At 38.5% G+C, this 20,504-nt stretch overlaps 1 protein-coding gene and 1 pseudogene across 3 annotated transcripts in view; both read left to right on the top strand.

Annotated features, from left to right (window-relative positions):
• Positions 1-20,504, top strand: part of ELOVL6 (ELOVL fatty acid elongase 6) — a 138,260-nt gene that overhangs the window by 6,924 nt on the left and 110,832 nt on the right. The gene's annotated exons all lie outside the window — the stretch shown is intronic.
• Positions 7,643-8,024, top strand: LOC144304233 (small ribosomal subunit protein uS14 pseudogene; annotated as a pseudogene).

Here is a 20,504-nt window from a genome sequence, read left to right as displayed (position 1 = left end):
TCCAATAATTTTTTTTTAAGATTTTATTTATTCATGAGAGACAGAGAGAGAGAGAGAGAGAGAGAGAGGCCGAGACACAGGCAGAGGGAGAAGCAGGCTCCTTGGAGCCCAATGTGGGACTCCATCCTGGACCCTGGAATCATGCCCCGAGCTGAAGGTAGACGCTCAACTGAGGAGCCACCCAGGCGTCCCAACTTCCAACAATTTTATTTTAGACATAGATTTGTTCCTTTAAAAAAAATTATTGTTCTAGAATCAAAAATGAATTCGTACTTTTAGGCTTATTGAGCAAAAGCTATTCCAAAGCATTGGGTCTGTGTAAGTCATCAAAGTTCAAGCTTATGTGTATATCGTGATTCATTTCTATACTGAGCCCTCACAATTTTTAGTCTTAAGGTTCATTATCCTACTATTTTGGAATGATAAATACTTGTAGGAAAAACTTTTGTTTAATCAGTCGCTCACTGTGAACTTTCTACAATTTAACTTTAAGCCTGTCTGCTCCTTGCCCATCCCCCCACAACCAGTCAAAATATACAAGTGAAAAAGATTTATACTTACCTTTGCTGAGATGAATAAGACATACTGGATATAAGCAATTTTGCTGAATGATACTTATATAGTTTTCTAATACTTTTATTTCCTCCATAATTTCGCATTTTTAGTATTTTTCTTTCTAAAAAGTTTGTAGCTAATTGCAGTATGATTAGGGGAATATCATTGACAGAATGTATTTTGGCCGGGGGGGATCTCACTGTTTTTATGTTGGTTTATGATCACATTTTAAGTAAAATAGGTGTTCCTCCATTTCTTAAAGATAAATTTCGAATGTGTTAGCTCAACCCTTTTCTTTTTTCTTTTTTTTAAATTTTATTTATTTTATTCATGAGAGACAGAGAGAGAGAGGCAGAGACACAGGCAGAGGGAGAAAGCAGGCTCCAGGCAGGGCGCAGGATGCAGGAATCCTTCCCGGGTCTCCAGGGTCACACCCTGGGCCAAAGGCAGTGCCAAACCCCTGAGCTACCCAGGCTGCCCCACCCTTAACTTTATTAACACCCATCCTTGGAGCTAGTGTTTTGCTTTGTTTGGTTTTTTAATTGATCCTTTGAATTCTGAGGCTGAATTTTTGAATTGACTATTCATTAACTCTCAATGGACAGTATACATCATTCTTTGAAGACTATGAAATGACCCATGAAATGCATGTTTATTATGTGTCTTTTTTTTTAATATTTTATTTATTTATTTATTCATGAAAGACACAGAGACAGAAAAGCAGAGACACAGGCAGAGGGAGAAGCAGGCTCCATGCAGGGAGCCCGATGTGGGACTCGATCCCAGGACTTCAGGATCAGGCCCTGGGCCAAAGGCAGGGGCCAAACCACTAAGCCACCCAGGGATCCCCTATTATGTGTCTTTGTTAGGAGAGATGCAAGCATTTACCTGGAAAAGTACACTCCACATAAAGCTGTTAGAGTGTCTTTCAAAAAATGAAAACTGATACCCATTATAGACTATTTGTTTTTTATTTCTTAGTATTTCAAAGAGCATCTTGCTGAACTGGACATACTTATAAAATTTGCTGCAAAATAGGTTCCAACTTAATTGACTTTTGTCAATTTTTAAATTTTTTTAAGTAGGCTCCATGTCCAGCGTGGACCCCAACACAGGGCTTCAACCCATGACTGAGATCAAGACCTGAGCTGCTAACAAGGGTCAGCCCCTCAATCTACTGAGCCACCCAGGTGCCCCTTGACTTTTGTTGATGTTTTTTAAAACTAGTTAAATAATTTGATTTTACTAAGCATTTAAAAACCGCAAAAGTTGAACGTTTAATTAATTGGATTTATCCCGATCAGTACTTGGATTTATCCCGATTATAAATAAGTTTAAAAAATCTTCAAAATAGTTAATTATAGTCGAAACCTTCAAGGTTTTTTGTTTTTGTTTTTGGTAGGCCCAGTTGTTCCTTTTACATGTAGGGTGATGTTAATAAAATGTAAACGTTTTTAAGATTCTAGGCCCAATCCAACTGGGTTCAGGTGTAGTTACTTCAGTGAAATTGAATGCTTTGAAGTTGAGAATTTTATGATCTTGTTTTAGGAGGCTCAATGGGGAAGAAAGCTCTAGATAAAAAGGTTTACTTCTGGAACTTTTTTTTTTTTTTTAATTTGTGTGAGATTTCTATTGAAGTCTGGGTGCCTTAAGCATTTAAAAGCTGGACTGGCAGGGGTTATCATTACAATAAGAGGGAAGGAAGCTCAGTCAAAGCATTGTAAATATCAACATTTATGGTTTTCTCTCAATTTTATGACTTTTTGACAGACTTAATTTAAAGATCTTTTAAGAGTAGGGTAGAGTTTATCTTAAAGTAGTGATACTAATAGTTGGTACGTAATTGTTTACTGACTGCAGGCTTTTTTTAAGGTTTTATTTATTTATTTACTTGAGAAAGAGAGTATGAGCAGGGGGGAGAGACAGAGGAGAAGCAGACACCCCACTGAGCAGGGAGTCCTACAAAGACTGGCTCTAACCCAGGATCCGTGGGATCTTGACCTGAGCCCTAGGCAGACTCTTAACTGCCTGAGCCACCCAGGTGCCCGCTGACATTCTTTTAAAATCATTTACATATGTTAACTGTTAAACATCCTCCCAACCACTCTTTGATGTATTACCTTTTTGATTTTTTACAACAGGAAATGGGGCTCAGTGTGGTTATACAGGTTAGGATTTTCATGTAGGGATAAAAGGACTGGAATGGGCTCCAGGCCTAATGAAGAGTTTGTCATTAAGCCCTCAATCATCCCCTCATTTGAATAGGAATAAATACACTATGGATCTAAACTTTTAGCACTATTAACATATAAGAAACTTGTGTTTTTAATCAATGATCCCCCAAATGCCTCTAAGAAATTTTAACTAAAGTATCCTCAACACATTAAGGCCAGGATAACTACGAGAAACACCTATAAACGTAGTGAACATTAAACTATATAGGTAAATAAGTACCTAAATCATTAAGAAATATTTTTGAATGTTATTTGTTTATCCATCAACACTTTTAGAAGTGGAGAAAGCAATGTCACCTTCAGTGTTGCTTCTATCATAAAACATTCCAATTTTGTCATAAGTGATGACACAGATTCGGAACCTTTCTTATAAAGCATGTTTTTCTGTCTGCCTCTCTTCCACGAGCCTCATACATTTAGCTTGGTTCTAGACTCTGGGAATTTATTTCCACCTGGCTCTGCCTGTACCATTCTTTCCTTCAGACAGGGGTACAGGGTAAATAGCCATCCATAGAAGCCACCCACAGTTGACAGAAGAAAAAAAAAGACGTGTGACTTGGGGATGTCACTATTCTTTGAGGTCCATTTCTGTATGAAGGATTAAAAAGTAGTTTCATTTGTTTTGTTTGTGAGTCTTGAATTCTTTTTCTAGTTCTACAGAAAGAAATACAGGAAAAAAGACATGAAAGCATTAGAAAATGTAAAGATGCATGAAATAAAACAACTTTAATTCTTATCCAGAGGCATCCACTGTTATTTTGCCACATTTCCTTCAGCCTTGTTTCCAAGTTTTTTATATGGTATGCATTCAGTGCATCCATTGACAGATTGAGTTCCTTATTATGTGCCAAGGATTGTGCTGAGCACTTTACGTTTACATATTATCACATTACAACTTTGATGTTGTTTATTTCCCTCTTTGCATTATAAACATTCCACTAAAACCTCTCCATAAGTATGTTTTCCATATATTTTATTGTTTGGGCTTAAATTAATTTAGATAACCATTGCCTTATCTTCAATCATGCTAAGTTTCTAATATTTTGCTATTAGAACTAGTCATTTGATTATCTTTGTCCATTAATTTTTCTTACTTATCTGATCATTTCCTTTGTAGAGGTATAAACTGTAGCATCCAAGGGAATTACCTCTTTTTTTTTTTTTTTTTTTTTAGATTTTATTTATTCATTCCTGAGAGACACAGAGAGAGAAGCAGAGACATAGGCAGAGGGAGAAGCAGGCTCCCTATGGGGAGCCCAATGCTGGTCTCAACCCCAGGACCCCAGGATCACACCCTGAGCCAAAGAGCTGAAAGCAGACTTTCAACCACTGAGCTACCCAGGCATCCCGGGAATTACCTCTTTTTAAGGATTATGATCTCTAGACATCTGGTTGATGTCTAGAAAAGTTAACCAATTTGCACTCCAGCAAGGAAAGACAGTTTTCACATCCTTCATCTTCATCCTGAAGATGATCTCTTAAAAAATCTTTGATAAATTAATGTAAAATGGGACATCTTGTTGCTTTAATTTATATTTGTTTTCTAGTGAGATCCAAAAAATTTACTTGGATTTATTTTCCATTTACTTTTGTAAGTTATCTGTTCCAGGCCTTTTCTAGTTAACTATCATTTGCTTACATTTGGGATACATTAAGGATCTTTGCTTTTGTTCAGCATGATTACTCTGTTGTGAATAATTTCTTCTCTAGAGTGACTTCTAGGAACTAATTAAATATATGAAATAGAAATGTATTTTCCATCACCCCCTGAATTAAGGGAAACAACTGTGCTTATCTCTTTATAAATAACCTTAAGTCAACAGCCCCAGGGAGTAAGAGAGAGAGAGGAGAGAAAGCCTGGAGACTGGGCTTCTGTTCAGTGTGGAGAGAGAGGAAGTAGTCTCTTGGACTTCCTGCTAATTTTTGGACTCTCTTATTTGCTTTATTTTTCAGTTTTCCACAGATGTGGTGATGAGTGTTCACTGTAGTGTTATAGTATGGTGGTTAGGCACAAGGGCTCTGGAGCCAGTGTGTTAGGGTTCAAGCCCTCTTGCAACCACATAGCAACTGAGTGACCATCTCGCCAGTGGATTAATTAGCACCTCTGCTTCAGTTTCCTCATCTTTAAATTGAGAGATGATAATAATAGTATTGGGAATGATAATGATGGAATCTACTTTAGCAGGTTGTGAGGATTAGACAATTTATACATTAGGTCCTTACAACAGTGTCCAAGACTGTATATAATTTTTATTATACCTTTATTGTTATCTGCACCATAGGCTCAGTGGAATCAAAAGGGAAAAGGGAGGAACTGTAAGTTCTCGTAGAACTGAGGTACCCCAAAATGGCTGTACCCCAAAATAGGACAAAAAGGCCTATTACCCAGGAGCCACTACCAAGGTATAGGCATTGGGAGGAAAAACCAAGAAAAAGAAAAAGTATGACATCAGCTTTGCTTTTAGGAAATCTATAATTCAAAAGATCTCAGCAAAGGGACACCTGGGTGGTTCAGTGGTTGAGCATCTGCCTTCAGCTTAGGGTGTGATCCCGGGGTCCAGGGATCCAGTCTGGCATCGAGCTCCTTGCAGGGAGCCTGCTTCTCCCTCTGCCTATGTCTCTGCCTCTCTGTGTCTCTCATGAATAAATAAATAAAATCTTAAAAAAAAAAAAAAGATCTCAGCAAGAGAAAACATTGTTAATATAAATGCAGTTTAAAAAAAAGTGTGGGTGCCCACTCTACTATGAATGTTTGGAACATTTTCAAAAGCTATGCTTTATCTTCTATCACATGTAACAGTGTGAAATCGAGGGAGTCCTGGGAATAGATGCTAATTACTAATTTATTTCCAATAAAACACCTGAGATTATCCCATTTAATAATTTACACAATGTGATAGCGTCTTTATTATGTTACACACACTAAAGGTAAAATCATTCTAAATCCATAAGTGAAATGATAGTGGCTGAAAATTTGGAGTTTTTTTTTTTTTTTTTTTTAAGATTTTAATGCATTTTTGGCAGAGAGAGAGAGAGACAGTGCATGAGTCAGGGAGGAGCAGAAGGAGAGAGAGAAGGAGAAACAGACTCCTGGCTGAGCAGGAATCCATCCCGGGACCCCAGGAAAATGACCTGAGCTGAAGGCAGATGCTTAACTGTTTAACCCACTGAGCCACCGAGGCGCCTCAAATTTTGGAGTTAGGTGCTTGTAAGTTTATGCTTCAAATAAGTATTTAGTCATTGTTTTTCTAATTTCAATGAAAGAAGCAAGGCTGTTTGGTTTCTTAGTGAAGTCAAATAAGAGAGCAAAACACATCGGTTTTCTCTTATGTACTTGAATTGCCATGAGCTTGTGGTGGAGAAACCCAAGTGGAGTCCTTTCTTTAAGGTTCCCAGTTTTCTTATTCTTGAGACAAGGAAGTCTGTCCCTTAGGGGTTCCCATGAAATGGGGGAGATTTTCTTCCATGTGTTTATTCCTTCCTCTCTTAGCTCCTGTTGAAGGAGGTCATGGAGAACACATAACCACATGTTGACCCTCATACTGGACTTGGGCATTTATTTGGAGGATCTTCATCCCCTCCCTTACTTTTGCAATGTATGATTGTCCCATTGTTCTCATACTCGAAGCCACTTCAAGGGCGCAGCCTTGAGAGAGTAACATATTGTAGAGCCTATGTATATGACTGAACCCTTGAAGGCCTTTGTACAAACTCTTAAGATTCTGGAGGGCAGGTGAAAAGATCTGCTCATCCTGCGACCTCTGAAGACAAGCCTCATCTGTAAATTCCCTTATTAAAACTGCCACCTACCAATCTGAAGTGATCAACCCTTTCTTCAGTCTGCATGCACAGGGGAGCAGTTTCCAGTTTCACCTGGAGAACTCCTGAGGTTACGAACCAGCAGGTCTCCATCCAGACCTGGAGCTCCCATTGCAGTGGGCTACTTGCATGCCTCCTTGTGACGGCAACACAGGTAAAGTGTGCCGTGCTATGAGAGCTGTTTTATAACTAACCTCTAATTTGATAAATGCTTAAGTTGTAAGTGAACTGTCCTCCTAGGCCTGTATCAACTGTCGAGAAATTCTTTCAGGCCTACTGTTGTAGATACTTGGAATTTGTGGGGGGGGGGGTTATGTTTAAAATTTTTAAAAATATTTTATTTATTTATTCATGAGAGACAGAGAGAGAGGCAGAGACAGAAAAAGCCTGCCTGCGGGCAGCCTGATGTGGGACTCCATTCCAGGACCCACAGGATCATGCCCTGAGCTGAAGGCAGATGCTCAACTGCTGAGTCACCCAGGCATCCCGAAATTTGTGGTTTTAACAATAGCAGTTTTAACATGGAATGACCCAAATGTCCAGGCAATGAATCAATTAAATTTTTTTTTTTCTGCAGTCACATTTGAGAAGCAATAACAGAGCAGTTATGCTGTGCTTTCCTATTGTCCTGGAGGTAGGAATTTTCGTGAAGTGTAGAAACTATGCACCTATGAGAAATGGCCTCAAAGCAGTATAACACTTAGTGCTGACATGAAAGTAAGGGATGAGATAAAATCTTAGAAAAACCTCAACTGGGTGGCTCAGTGGTTGAGTGTCTGTCTGCCTTTGGCTCAGGTGGTAATCCCGGAGTGTGGGGATTAAGTCCCACATCCGGCTCCCTGCATGGAGCCTGCTTCTCCCTCTGCCTATGTCTCTGCCTCTTTCTCTCTGCGTCTCTCATGAATAAATACATAAAATCTTAAAAAAAAAAAAAAGGTTCTTGGGCAGCCCCGGTGGTGAAGCGGTTTAGCGCCGCCTGCAACCCCGGGGAGTGATCCTGGAGACCAGGGATTAAGTCCCACATCGGGCTTCCTGCATGGAGCCTGCTTCTCTGCCTGTGTCTCTGCCTCTCTCTCGCTCTTCCTGAATGAATAAATAAATAAACCTTTAAAAAAAAAAGTTCTTTTGCCTCGTTGCATCCGAGAGAGCAAGATGGGTCACCAGCAGCTCTACTGGAGTCAAACGAGAAAGTTTGGCCAGGGCTCTCATTCTTGCCTTGTGTGTTCAAACTGGCACGATCTGATCTGGAAATTTGGCCTCAGTATGTGCCACCAGTGTTTCTGTCAGTACACGAAGGATATAGGCTTCATTAAGTTGGATTAGATGAACTTCCTTGAATGGGTCATCCAAGATACCTACCTTAACTGCAGATGTCCAAGATACCTACCTTAATGCCAACTCATTGTACATAAAATAAAAATATTGAGTGTTTAAAAAAAAAGTAAGGGATGAAGAAGAGATCTAGGAACAGCAGGATGCTTCATCAGAAAACAGTTTTATGGAATTTTGTAGGTTAAAGGAATGTTCTTCAAATTTTTTGCTCACTTCCTTTGTAAAGAAGTTTCAAAAGCAATGTACTGCCTGACACACTTTAAAGTTTTCATTATAAGCTGAATTAATTTCTTATAGAATAAATAAGATGAGGATTAGCTAGTTACAATAAGTATTTTATAATGTGAGGGCACCTGGTGGCTCAGTGGTTGGGCATCTGCCTTTGGCTCAGGGCATGATCAGGTCTTGGGATCAAGTCCCGCATCAGTCTTCCTGCGGGAAGCCTGCCTTTCCTTCTGCCTGTGTCTCTGCCTCTATCTCTGTGTCTCTCATGATAAATAAATAAAATCTTAAACATTTTATAATTTGAGGACAAGTTTACCTACTTTATTGAATAATGCACAGTGAATCTGAAATTACATAAACATTTTTATTAATGCTTTTATTCAATCAATGGCCCCCCCCAAACATGTCATATTCCACAATGAAAAAAATCAATGGTACTAACCTATATTGTCTCTGTTTGTTCTTAAGTTTGAACATGTCAATGTTCATTATGTAAAGGCTCTAAACAGAAGGGGAAAAAATGGATATTATGTTTCTGCCTCATATCATTATTCATTTTTACTTTGTGCTTTGGACTAGAAGGAAAGACCTAGGCAGGCTATCAAGTGTCTATGTTTTAAAACTGCAGAGAAGGTTATGGATAGGATTACCATGTGTATTGTAGTCATTAAGACTAGTTTCCTAATGGGTAAAGCAATTTCTTTTTAACTTGGTCATCTACTGTTAGAACCTGAGGACTGCCTTAAGCCCCCTAAGTCCATTCCATGTGGGGTGGCTCTGATTGTTGAAGGCTGTCCTACATATCGACCTGAAAGTTGTATCCCTTTATCATTCCTCTATTATAGTCCTAGCGCTGACTCTACCTGTATTTAATTCCCACTTCCACATAACCATCGTGTATGCATTTGAAAATTGCTATTATATCCTCTCTAGGCCTTCTTTTCTAAGCCATTTCTCAAATATTATTTGCAGTCCACTGGGAACCCGAATATCTGAAAAATAAAAAAGTAGGACTCCCACACTTTTGGTTTGGACAATTAAATGTGACCGACTAGGATAAACTCTAATAAATTTATTAAAGCTTGGTTGATATACATTAAAATGAACAAATTTGTATTAGAGAATAATACAGATGGAAGGAATTATAGTTTTAATCTACTAGAAGGTCTGCCATATGGTCCTTTGGAACATCACAAAGCTATTGTACATAGGACATTCTGGAAATTTTAAGGACTTGTCAGAGAACTGCCAGGATTACCTTGAGTTGTAGTGGTTTTCAATTACTGCTCATATATTCACATTTGCAGGAATTCTTTTTTGGACCTGTGTATTGTGATTGCTGATATTGTTTGTGATGACACCATTTTGGTTGGTATTTGGTTCTTCTCTAGTTCTTCATAATTCTTGAGTTCTTTTGCTGCTGATGAGGGTAACTTGGGGTTAAAAAAAAAAAATTGGAGAACCATGCTGTGTCCTTGATCCTTAAATAGGTATTTGGCCAGACTCCTATAGAGGAGGCTGTTTCTCTTCAGAATACACAGGCACAGGCTTCATGTCAGAGATTCAGAATTAGTATGTCCATGGAGAGGCCCAGGTACTGTGTAAAGTTCTTCTCAGGTAATTCTTCTTTTTTAAAAAAAGATTTTATTATTTTATTTATTTATTCATGAGAGAGGCAGAAACATAGGCAGAAGGAGAAGCAGGCTCCCTGTGGGTAGCCTGATGGCGGGACTGGATCCCAGGATCCTGGGATAACAACCTGAGCCAAAGGCAGACCCTCAACCACTGAGCCACCCAGGTGCCCTTCCCAGGTAATTCTGACACTTGCTTTAGCAAATACTGCTCTGGATGATGCTGATTCCATCATACATTCTTCGAGTTTGTCTTCTCAGACTATTGATTTCACAAACTGAACCTCTTCCAATCTGCTCTACTTCTTTGTTGTCTGCCTCTGGACGGATTATCAGTCTTTTCAACGCCCTTGTTTCCCTGCCCTGTTTCCCCAATTCTAATTCACAAGTCCTGTGTGATCTGGCTTTCGCTTCATTTCTCTTGGCTCATTGCCATTGCCACTGTTTTCCTGCAGGCCTCCACCCTACTTTTTGTCTCCTTACTCACTTCTATCCTCTACCTGGTCTTTCAGCAGGAAGTCACAGATGCCATCCTGTCACTCTTGCCCTACAAGCCTTCCCCGGTTTCCTGCTGTCTATATGACAAGTCTAAATTGTTTTGGTTGGTTTGAAAGACCATTTATTTATTTATTTATTTTTAAAAAGATTTTATTTGTTTATTCATGAGAGACATAGAGAGAGAGAGAGAGAGAGGCAGAGAGAGGCAAAGACACAGGCAGAGGGAGAAGCAGGCTCCATGCAGGGAGCTGGATGTGGGACTCCATCCCGGTACTTTGGGATCACGCCCTAAGCTGAAGGCAGACACCCAACTGCTGAGCCACCCAGGCATCCCTGAAAGGCCATTTAAAATCTGTCTCCCAATCACCTTCCTAGTGTTACCTATTGAAGTAGCCCTGGTCCCAGCCTGTCTGTTCAAATGCAAATTAAATGTCCTTTTCCCTCCTCTCCCATCAGAATCTACTGGGTCTTCCTTTGCGGTTTGCAGGCATTTGACTCATAAATAGATTAGTATTTTTTCTTCTAGCTTTGAAATCAGTGCCTGTCACCGAATTTGGCATATATAGTTGCACTATATGTGTGTTAAATAGATGAATGCATATTGGTATGGATACCCAAGCCTGTTCATTCACATTCAAATGTATCTGATTTATTATCCTTTACACTTTCTTTTGTCTTTAAGTGAATCATGAGACATTACCTGGTGCCTTATTGAAACAATAATAAAAGGGGCACCTGGGTGGCTCAGTGGTTGAGCATGGCTCAGGTTGTGATCCTGGAGTCCTGGGATCGAGTCTTGCATAGGGCTCCCCGCAGGGTGTCTGCTTCTACCTCTGCCTATATCTCTGTGTCATAAGACACAGACACATGACACAGAGATATACTTTAGACATAAAGTCTAAAAAGAAAAAAATAATTAAAAAATAATAAAAATACATATTCTCTTCTAATTTTATTTTTAAGAGAAAAGGTATTAATTTATCATGACTAATTTGTAGTGAAAGTGTGCTAATTTGGGGGGACTCTTCTTTTTTAAGCACTCAAACCATCTAATTAGAAAGAAGTCAGACTTACTTAGAATGAGGGGTGGGTCGGATTGTATGTACAAGGAACGAAAATCGGGTAGAAAATAATACCAAATGGTAAAAGATACTTGTATCAAGATGGCAGTGTGGTGGTGGTTTCTTCTTTTGTGTCTTCCAGTTTTCTATAATCTTTCTTATGTTATATTCTGAGTATGTACAGGTGGTATGGTTATGCATGTGGTCTTTTCCCTTTTTTTGAATTAACTATAATGTGTTTACTGCTTTTATAATAAAAGTTGCATTTTATAATGGTGTATTTGGTATCAGGTAACAAGCACTTTTTTAAACGAATGCATTTTTAAATAAACATTAAAAAAAGCAACGTAGTTAAACAGAAACACGGTTTGTGGACATTGAACTGCACAATCTTCAAATAAAGACACTTTCTCAGATTAAGGTAGAAATGAAACATACTACTGATGTCCAATTGTAAGTTATACAGTTTAATTATTTTTTAGTAGGAAGGGGTTATACCTCTTTAGCAGGGTGGGGGCGGAGATAAAAGACATAAATTTGACTTTAACATTGCAACTTCTATGGCTGGGCTTCAGGAATGTATCTAATAGGGCAAAGGTTCCCCAGAGACAAGAGTCATCTAATCTAATAAAGATAAGAGATTAAACATAAACCTGTCTCTAGAGAGAAAAAAATGAATAGGATAATTGGCTTAGGGACCTGGTAGCACCTGGAAACAGATGCTGTACATATACCTGGAATACATCATTAACAAATGCATCCAGAATTGCAGAATGCCTGGAAGATCAAATCTCATTTAGAGGAGCTAGAAGGATTTTGTTTCTCTCTGAAATGAAGGTTAGTCCAGAGGCCATGCTGTGTGGATCCAGAGAACCTGGTGTGTCTTAATCTGGTGCGAAGCCCCAGGGATGAGGTTAGGAAGAGTGTGTGACAGAGCTTTTTTACAGAACTGCTTTGTAGAGGAGATCTTATCATTCCTGGGCGTTGCTTTGAACTCCTGCTTCTTTTGAACTTCCTTCTAGAAAAAGAGGAATTGCTGTTTGAATACAGGAAAAGTAGTATTTTCTTTTGTTTTTATGTTACCACTGTTTAGGAAGACCTACCATTCCATATTAGTCTTTCCTCTCTGTTGTCTCAGCTAGTAAATAAAAGGGCACAGGAGAGAGGAGAGATTGGAAGAGAATGGTTCCAAATCATATGGGATGCAGTTTTTAAAGTTCTCTGCTCTTAAGCTATAGACAACTCAAGTATCCTTAAGTGTTATTTCCTCAAAAGATATTTTTTCTTGAAGTCAATTTAAAAATTTTACTAGTAAACACTTGTGACTTTTTGTAACCTAAGAAGAAAAGGTATACCTATCTCCTTTCAGTTAATTTTTTTAAAGGAAGCTTTCTCCTGCTATAGAAATTTATTCTTTTTAATTTTGAAAACCACTCCAAAATAAATAGTACATAGTTTCAGATTCTAGAGTAACATGTTTTACCAGCCTAGTTTAAAAATTACAATTTACTAAGCATAAAATGTTCTGACCAGCACAATGTCTGTGGATATGTAGGTGCACTTCCTGCCAGGAGAGAGCAAGGACTGTATAATTTTATTTGACTTTTCTTTTTCTTTCTTTTTTTTTTTTTAAAGAGAGACATTTATTTATTCACGAGAGACATAGGGACAGAGAGAGTCAGAGACATGGGTAGAGGGAGAAGCAGGCTCCACACAGCGAGCCTGACATGGGGCTCGATCCTGGGATTCCAGGATCATGCCCTGAGCCGAGGGCAGATGCTTAACCCCTGAGCCACCCAGGCGTGCTTGATAAACATTTACATTTATTTTGAAAATAAGCTTCAATTTTAGTGCTGTATAATATGAACAGTGTGGTGACTTAAAAAAAGGTCTACTAATTATTGGGCTTTTTTTTTTTTTAATGAGCAAATGTTGACGGTAATCTCTTCAGTTTTGCTGTGACAAGAGGTGGGTCAGTACACTGTAAGCAATGGCTAGGCTCAGATGGTAGATGTTATTTCATATGAGTAATTCAGACAAATCAATGTTTTTTTTTGAACCAGCACTGCATAGAGGAAATAATAATCACAGTGGGCAACTACATGAAACAACCCCCCCCCCAAAAAAAAAAGATTATCATGTTTTTGAGAATTCTATCATGGCTAGAGAATAGCATGGTTGGCCTCAGAGATCTAAGAGTTCATCATCTGACTGAACTTTCTGTGGAGAATATTTCTTCCCCACAAAGGATTTGGTGTTCAGAGGTTCCTTCTTTTCTCCATAATGCTGAAGGGACAAGGTGTAGGGATGCTGAGGCTAGTAAATTGTGCTTGTCCTCCCTTCCCACAGTGTAATACAGAAAATGACAAAACATTGTGCAACTGGATGCCCTTTCTAGGATTAAATTTCACTTTGAGAAAAGAATACATAGGCCCTTTTTACTGTTTTTAGTTTGTCATAGATAAATGTGCTGTTATCGATTTAAGCTGTTTTCCTTAGGTAGTTACAGTATGATAGCTCCAAATATTTTTTTTCTATGCAAAGTCTAAGACATTTGGAATATAGTAGTTTCCTCAAGTATCCTATAAATTATATTTTCATTGATCTGGGGCCAGACCTTCAATAGCTTACCAGTTGTCTTTAGTAGTTATCTTAAACTGTTCTTCATGTGAAAATGACCAGTGACAGTCTTGTTTTCTCATGAATTCAGCTGGGTTAAAAGGTTTACTGTTTCTACCATCCTTTCTGAAATTTATGTAGATATTGTTTTGCTTTATCAATTAAATTGTATGCACATAGAGGCCTAGAATTATGAAGATATACTTAAAACCTTTATTTTTTCCCTGACGATTTTACTTCTATAGTAAGTATTAGGATTATTTTGATAATACATAAAGACATGTACTGTCACAGAAATTTAAATAAATTTTGATTTATTTATTCATGAGACACAGAAGGAGAGGCAGAGGCATAGGCAGAGGGAGAAGCAGGTTCCCCTTTGGGAGTTTGATGGGGGAGCCTGATACGGAACTCGATCCCAGGACCCCAGGACCTGGGGATCATGACCTGAGCCAAAGGCAGACACTCAACCACTGAGCCACCCAGGTGCCCCTCACAGAAATATTTTTGAAAGCAATAAACTTCAATCAGTTGTAATTTCTTCTTTCAATGGATAGGCCTGGAGCAAGTTTAAATAATATTGTAGAAAACTTAGGAAACCACAAATAAGCAAAAATAAGAAAATAAATGTTACTTGGAGATAAACACTAACATTTTGGTGCAAATCTTTTTAAAACTCTTTCTTGCCATCTGTCCTCTTCCGTTTTTCTTCTTAACAAAAATTTTACCATAGGGTTCATACCATATTTTTCTGTAAACTTTTTTCTTACTACAGAATAGACATTATTCCATGTTGTTAAATACTTCCCTCACTTAGTTGTAAATGGGAGAATTATGTTTCTTTATTGTGATGTTCCAGTTAACATGTAAAAAGCTTCAGTAGACACATGTCACTCTTTATAATCAGTGTATAATTTTTTGTCATTTTTTAGAAGGAAAAAGAAAGCTAGTAGCTTTTTTTTTTTTTAAGATTTTATTTATTTATTCATGATAGACATAGAGAGAGAGAGGCAGAGACACAGGCAGAGTGTGTCTGAGACACAGGCAGAGGGAGCCCGACGCGGGACTTGATCCTGGGACTCCAGGATCGCGCCCCGGGCCAAAGGCAGGAGCCAAACTGCTGAGCCACCCAGGGATCCCCCAAAGCTAGTAACTTTAAAAGAACAAAGGAACACACTAATATTATTAAGATGGTTTTAAGTTTGACTGGTGGAATAAAAGTATAATATATTTCAGATTATTTCCTTCTATGTAATATGTTCTCTTTGGGTGATACTCATCAGTTCACTTTGCAGAATACCCGCAAATCAAGGAACTGTCTTGAGATGCTTTCAAATGCTAGTAACAACATAATTAACTGTGGCTTAAAACATAAAACATTTAACTATTTCATATAAGAAGAAGTCTGATTGGAAGCCTCTGTAGTCATTTTGTGGTTTAATAATGCCATCAGTTTTCCAGATTCTGAGTTTTTGTCTTGCCATCCTTAATGTAAATCAAGTGTTTTCTTTGCGGTCACAGGATGGCTGCCCATATCACCAAGCATCTGTCCTCACTACAGCTTTCCAAGCAGAAGAGAAGTGGCAGCAGCAGTGCCTTCTTTCAATTCTCTTTGATGAGAAGACTCCAAGATAACTTGCTTTTAATAAGCTTATATAAGCATTTGCTTCTGTTGCTGTAATGACATCTCATTGGCCAGGCCCGGGTCACATGCCTTACTCTTGGACCATTCCCTGGCAAAGAGGAGGAAACTGGTTTGGCTGTTGCATTATACTCCACCATGCTAGTACAAGAACATACAGTCTAAGAAGACAAAAGATTTGAAGCCTCAGTAAATCTAATTTTGGTACTTTTTATGTGACTCCTCACAAAATAGTCTTTTTTTTTTTAAGATGTTATTTATTTATTCGTGAGAGACACAGAGAGAGAGAGAGAGAGGCAGAGACACAGAGGGAGAAGCAGACTCCATGCAGGGAGTCTGAGGTGGGACTCGATCCTGGGTCTCCAGGATCAGGCCCTGGGCTCAAGGTGCTAAACTGCTGAGCCACCCGGGCTGCCCAAATGGTCTTATTAAAAAAAGTAGACACACTGGGGCGCCTGGGTGGATCAACTAATTGGTTGAGTGTCTGACTCTTGATTTGGCTTAGGTTGTGATCTCAGGGTCGTGAAATTGAGCTCCTGGTGTGGGGCTCTGTGCTCAGCATAGTCTGTTGGAGATGCTCTTTCCCTCTCCCTCTGTGCCCCCGCTCCCCCACTGCTTGTGCTCTCCCTCTAAAATAACTAAATAAAATATTTTTAAAAAATGGATACATTGACTTATTCATGGTAATATTAAATGTAAATTATCCTGTGAATTACTCCTTGATCTTTAAGGATAGAGATTGAAATACTAATCTTCTAATGGAAGTGTAAGAATAATTTCTTAACAAAGTACCAACAAATGATTATGAAAGAATAGTTCTACATGTTATTTGACACGTCATAGTCCTAAAACTTGACCCAACATTGACAAAGTACTGGAATCATTCATATCAGCGTGTATTAGTCATCTTCAGTGACTTTACTCAGTATGTAAACTCAGTACAGATCTTACCTACCCACTTAAAGCCAGGCAGGCACTGCTTTGGATTAAGCACTGTCTCTGTTGGATCAAATAGAACATGATATTTGTTCCAGGTGTATTAATGTTGTACAGAGGCAGGATACAATCTGACTCTAAGGCCAGACTGCCTGTGTTTGAATCCTTTCTTGTTCAGGCACTCACTAGCTCTATAATGGTAAGAGGTTATATATCTTCTCTAAACCTTAGTTTCCTTATTTTTTAAAATGTGTAATACTGATCCAATAGAATTGTTGCACTGATTAAATGAATTAATGCATGTGAAGCATTCACTGGAACAGTACATTTGTTTTAGTTCTGTTATCATTGAATAGGATAAATACTGACACTTAACATTTTACAGTTACATTATCTCATGGTCCCCTCACTGCAACCCTGAGAGCTAGGAATTTTCATCTCCATGCAAGAATATTATGAGCCCAACAATGATTATTTCTTTTTTGTTAATTATAAATTTTACTTAAGAGTGTAAGCAGAAATTACAATATATGTGGAATTTACACGTTCTTAGACTGTATGGTCCATAAGGTCACATTAGAAGTATGGAGAAGAGAAAGAAATACTGGTTAATAGACCAGTAAAAAAAAAAAAGAAAGAAAGAAAGAAAGAAAGAAAGATGACAAGTATCCTAGGAGTTAATTGCACTCGGTAGAAATAATGATGTTTATTTACTGTGTTAAATTTTGAGGATTGACTTAAATGCATGGGTATGGCAGCCCTAAGGTGAGAGAGTAAAAATATAGATAAAGATCATGGTATATTATGTGATAGTTTCCTGTGTTTTAAATCTATTCTATACCTGTAGATTCTGTACATGTGCCTACTGATAGGTCTAGTAAAGGGGAAACAGATTCAGTCTGGTGAACATGTATTGACACTAGGAATATTCAGCTTAGAGAAGGAAGGAACTGAAGGTCAATAGAAAACTTTTAATCGGCTTCAGTAGGGCCATAGGCAAAAACAGATGCCATCTGAACTCTTAATGTTTTCTTTTGATTCATGTTCAAGAGGAACAACATTCTTCATTTTGAAGATATGAGTTTAAAATGGCTGAATTGGGGGATGCCAGGGTAGCCTCTGACTTCAACTCAGGTCATGATTTCAGGGTCCTGGGATGGCTTGTGTTGGGCTCCCCACTTAGCAGGAAGTTTGCTCGTCCCTCTCCCTCTCCCTCTGCTCCTCCCCCTGCTTGTGCTCTCTCTCTCTCTCTCAAATAAATAAATAAATAAATAAATAAATAAATAAATAAAATGGCGGAATGGCTTTACCTCCCAATATTTAAGATCATATATTTTTTAGTTTTTTATTTTTCATTGAAGGTAATGTCATTTTATTTGACTCTATAGTTCAGGAAGTTTCAGCAGAAGACAGCCATAGGCTGAGTAACATGGGCTATTTGCTAACAGCATAAATTACATTAGGATGACTTCCAACAGATCTAGAAATCAGGTAAAGAATCTATTCTCATCAAATCTAATAAAGTTTTAAATGATGGTTAGGAGTCTTTTGAAATGTTTCAGACGTGGATGTTCTAGGATGAGAAAATGACGGGGGAAGGGGGTGAGAGTATCAGGCATTAATACATTAACATAACTCGGAGCAGTTATTGCCATCCTGGGACTGGTACTCAGAGAGCAAACTGGTCTACTGGGATCCCATTCTGCCTCCTTTCTTCTATTACTGCCTGCTCCTGGGCCTTGACAGCCTGAGTTACATTTCCCTGTTTATGTGCATTCTCACGCTTGACTAAGTCACACCCAATAATTTGTGTTGTTTTGGTGGAGAAGCAGGTCAGAGGTGCTATTTGAATACATAGATAAGCAGATAAAGTCAATGGATGAAATACCATACTATTATGGTGATGCAGGGCGTGCTTTTTCTACTTCTTAAACAGGCTTATAAGTTTATTCAGCCCAGGGCCGAGTGAAAGGTATCACCTGAACATGTGCATTGTGTAAAGTCAGTATGACTGCAGATTCTGCTTTCTCTCTGTCCCTCTGTACTTAGAACTTGAACAAAAGCAGGTTTGGGAGATCCAAGGGTGTTGTTTTTTGATTTTCCTGTGTTTCCCCTGTACTATATAGCAAGCATAAGGCTCATATACAAAAGTCACCATACTCCAGGGGACATATGTCCATTTTTCACTGTAATGAGACTGAAAAGCTCTTTGCAGAGTCCACAGTATTAAAAAAAAAAAAAAAAGAAAAGAAAAGAAAAAAGACATCAGAAAGAATTTTAAGTACATTGGGATAATACAAATGTTTATTTTTGCAAACATTTATTTTAAACTAAGCAAAATCAGATCACATTTCTTAAGAAGATAATCATTCACCTAAGCAACTAGTATCAAGTATGGATTATATTCTAGAAAGTGCTTTCTTCCCAGGGCCTAATCTATTGCCTAGATGGATTAATACTGTCTCTCTAATCCATGTTCCTTGTCAGAGGTTCAGTCGATTCTCATTACTTGCAGTAGTTGTGTTTCATAAAGTCTCTGGGAACACTGAATTAGCAAATTCTGAACCACTGCTCACAGGGGAAATACAGGGTTAGGTTCCTGCAAGCTTCTGGTCATAATGATTTTGTCAACTGATCAATATATAACTTGTTTTATGTGTGCTTCTGTTTAAAGACTCTTTATTTACTATGTATTGTTGATTCATTAACATTAAACTCACAGCCATAACTCATGCCTGCATGAAGCTTATCTAACACACATATTTCTCTGTAAGGCACATCACAGCCTTTTTGCATGGAGGAGCACTGGACCACATTTCAATACTGGGGGCCATTTTAAACAGTGAAATCACCAACAAAAGGCACAAAAATGAAAAAAATGTAACACTAAGTAGACCAAAGAAGGGGTGCTTGTTTACTGTATGAGATTTGAAACAAGAAGGCAGAGTGTTGCCTGGTTTGACCTCAGCTGGGAACGTGGGCATCGGCAAGTCAAATTATTCACTGCTGTGCACATGACCATGAATGACTATGAAAGACTTTTTGAGTATAGACTTTGAGATGAGAGATGGACCTTAGTGAGTAGGCGAATTTGCAGTAACGAGGATCATCTGTATTCCGCTGCAGGAAGTAGCATCCAAATTTCAAGTCTTCCTACTGCTCTAGATGACTCTAACTTACAATGGCAGCACTCACCTATGTTTAGCGGTGAAAATACTTTTTCACAGAATGCTGAGAAGGCAAGTGTCTCTTTATACACGGAACTTGTCTTTTCCAATTTACATCACAAAGCATGCCCTTAAATCAGGAGATTTAAAATTTTATTTTATTTCATTTTTCAAAAATTTTATTTATTTATTTGAGAGACAGAGAGAGCACAAGCATGGGGGCGATGAAGGGGTGAGGAGGGGCAAGGTGAGAAGCAGACTCCCCTCTGAGCAGGGAGCTGGAAGTGAGGCTCCATCTCAGACCCTGGGATCATGACCTGAACCGGAAGTGAGGCTCCATCTCAGACCCTGGGATCATGACCTGAACTGAAGACAGATGCTTAACCAACTGTGTCACCCAGGTGCCCCTCAAATTTTATTAAAGGATATGAGAATTAGGTCGAAAGATGGTTGCAGTTTCCTTTTTTTTTTTTTTTAAGATTTTATTTATTTATTCATAAGAGACAAAGAGGGAGAGGCAGAGACATAGGCAGAGGGAGAAGCAGGCTCCCCGTGGGGAGCCTGATGTGGGACTAGATCCCAGGCCCCTGGGATCACACCCTGAGCCAAAGGCAGATGCTCAACCACTGAACCACTCAGGTGCCCCTTGTGGCAGTTTTCTAAGGTAGAATCAGGAGAGAATTTTAGAAAAGAGTGGATAATTGCAAACATGCACACTTATACACACATATACAGCGAATGCTTTGCCATTGCATTTATGGTTGTGAAAGGCAAATGAAGTGTTT

This window comes from Canis aureus, chromosome 33, assembly GCF_053574225.1.
Source record: "Canis aureus isolate CA01 chromosome 33, VMU_Caureus_v.1.0, whole genome shotgun sequence".
Lineage (NCBI taxonomy): Eukaryota > Metazoa > Chordata > Mammalia > Carnivora > Canidae > Canis > Canis aureus.
Note: the sequence above shows the minus strand (reverse complement) of the source record. Positions and strands in the feature narration are given on the sequence as shown.